The 2,086-nt window shown below is 43.9% G+C and overlaps 3 non-coding genes across 3 annotated transcripts; 2 read left to right on the top strand and 1 right to left on the bottom strand.

Moving 5' to 3' along the window:
• Positions 1 to 295: 295 nt before the first annotated feature.
• Positions 296 to 377, top strand: trnas-uga (transfer RNA serine (anticodon UGA)). Its single transcript has one exon. It is a non-coding gene; the product is annotated as a tRNA-Ser (tRNA).
• Positions 378 to 1,245: 868 nt separating this feature from the next.
• trnam-cau (transfer RNA methionine (anticodon CAU)) lies at positions 1,246 to 1,317 on the bottom strand. The gene has a single exon. It is a non-coding gene; the product is annotated as a tRNA-Met (tRNA).
• Positions 1,318 to 1,700: 383 nt separating this feature from the next.
• trnas-uga (transfer RNA serine (anticodon UGA)) lies at positions 1,701 to 1,782 on the top strand. Its single transcript has one exon. It is a non-coding gene; the product is annotated as a tRNA-Ser (tRNA).
• The last annotated feature ends 304 nt before the right edge of the window (positions 1,783 to 2,086 follow it).

The raw sequence follows: 2,086 nt of genomic DNA, 5'->3' as shown, positions 1-2,086 counted from the left end.
GTTGCAAAACCTGAACCTATAATCTGCACATCCCTTTCCTTTTGTTTCTGGTTTTATTTCCTCCCTTCATGGGGTTTCCCTCCTCTTTTGATTGCTGTATGGTCACCATGTCAGACTGAATTCATGAACGCAGCCACAGTTGATGCTTCTCTGCTGCTCTGCGAGTTGGAGTCTTTTGTTTTGTGTGACCAAGGTGTTAATTTTGTCGTCTTGCTGGATATTACCTGCAGGTGAACAGAGAACATGTTGCCACCGATAGTGGGTGTCAGTCCATGCTGGATATACATGTGAACAAGCTGTGATGGCCGAGTGGTTAAGGCGTTGGACTTGAAATCCAATGGGGTTTCCCCGCGCAGGTTCAAACCCTGCTCGCAGCGTTAAGTTATTGTTCTTCAATCCTCAGTAGCAGAAAGAACTTCAAGAAGTCAGATTTGTAGGTTGCTGCAAAGGAACAGAACTCAGCTCATCAACCAGTGAGCTGTACTATGAAGTGAGATTAGTGGGTTTGTGAGATATGGTGAGCTAAAAGAGTTGTGCATTACTAACATCACTGACTGAAGCCGTGTAGTTACAGTATCGCACACTATAAATATCACATTGCCATGGGAACCAGACATGTATTTAGTTGGTGATGCAGAAATCACAAATATGTTTTTATGTTTGGCTCGGATTTGCTGCCAAGTGCTTTTACTCTGCAGCTCATAAAACACAGAAAATGGATTATTCTACTGGTATTTATTACAGAGAATATTCAATCAATAACATTCATTTCACTTTGATTTGGCCAAAAATTGAAGTGATTTCCTGCATTATGGGACAGTGTCAGACCTACATGCACTTCAACACAAGATCAGGTTTAAATATATTAAGTCTAAAGTTGAACTTTAACGTGCAGCTGTCAGTTAGAAATAAGGAGCTGCATCAGTAAAATATTATAGTTTAACACGATCGTTTCATTTAGTGCAGAAGAAGAGTCACGTGACGTGTTGAACGCCTCCTTTTATTTGAACCTGCACCAAGTCTGAAGCAGAAAGTCTGAGTTGATAAAGAAGGTTGCCAACTATCTTCATGATACACGTTGTCTCTGGCTGCAGCTTTCTTTTTTGTTGAGCTGAGTTACACAAAGAAAGCCTGGCTATGTCAAACTTGGTTCATGGTACAGCCCTCTGATGAGCTTGTTGGGGTGCATCTTGTTTTATGTGACAACAAACTGCTGGTATTGGGTTCATTGTGAAAATGTTGCCTTAGCAGAGGATGGTTTCGATCCATCGACCTCTGGGTTATGGGCCCAGCACGCTTCCGCTGTGCCACTCTGCTGTTTGAATGCCTTGAAACCAGAACCAGAAACCTGTGCTTTTGTTTGTGGTTTCATTTCCCCCCTTTGTTTCCCTCCTCTTTTGATTGCCGGATGTTCAAGATTTCAGACTGAATTCATGAACGCAGCCACAGTTGATTGTGTGACCAAAGGTGATGATGTTTTACTCTTACTGGATATTACCTGATACACTGGCGACCTGTCCAGGGTGTCCCCTGCCTTCGCCCTAAGTCAGCTGGGATAGACTCCACCCCCCATGACCCTAGTGAGGATTAAGCGGTGTATAGATAATGGATGGATGGATGTTAGGATGTCAGTTGCAGGTGAATGGAGGTCATGCTCCCGCCTATACCGACTGTCAATACAAGCTAGATGGACGTGACGAGCTGTGATGGCCGAGTGGTTAAGGCGTTGGGCTTGAAATCCAATGGGGTTTCCCCGCGCAGGTTCAAACCCTGCTCGCAGCGCTAAACTATTGTTCTTCAATCCTCAGTAGCAGAAAGAACTTCAAGAAGGCAGATTTGTAGGTTGCTGCAAAGCAACAGGACTCAGCTCATCAACCAGTGAGCTGTACTATGAAGTGAGATTAGTGGGTTCGTGAGATATGGTGAGCTACAAGAGTTGTGCGTTACTAATATCAATGACTGAAGCCGTGTAGTTACAGTATCGCACACTATAAATATCGCATTGCCATGGGAACCAGACATGTATTTAGTTGGTGATGCAGAAGAAGAGTCACGTGACGTGTTGAACGCCTCCTTTTATGTGAAC

Source organism: Stegastes partitus, unplaced genomic scaffold (assembly GCF_000690725.1).
Source record: "Stegastes partitus isolate 25-593 unplaced genomic scaffold, Stegastes_partitus-1.0.2 Scaffold4242, whole genome shotgun sequence".
NCBI classification, from domain to species: domain Eukaryota; kingdom Metazoa; phylum Chordata; class Actinopteri; family Pomacentridae; genus Stegastes; species Stegastes partitus.
Note: the sequence above shows the minus strand (reverse complement) of the source record. Positions and strands in the feature narration are given on the sequence as shown.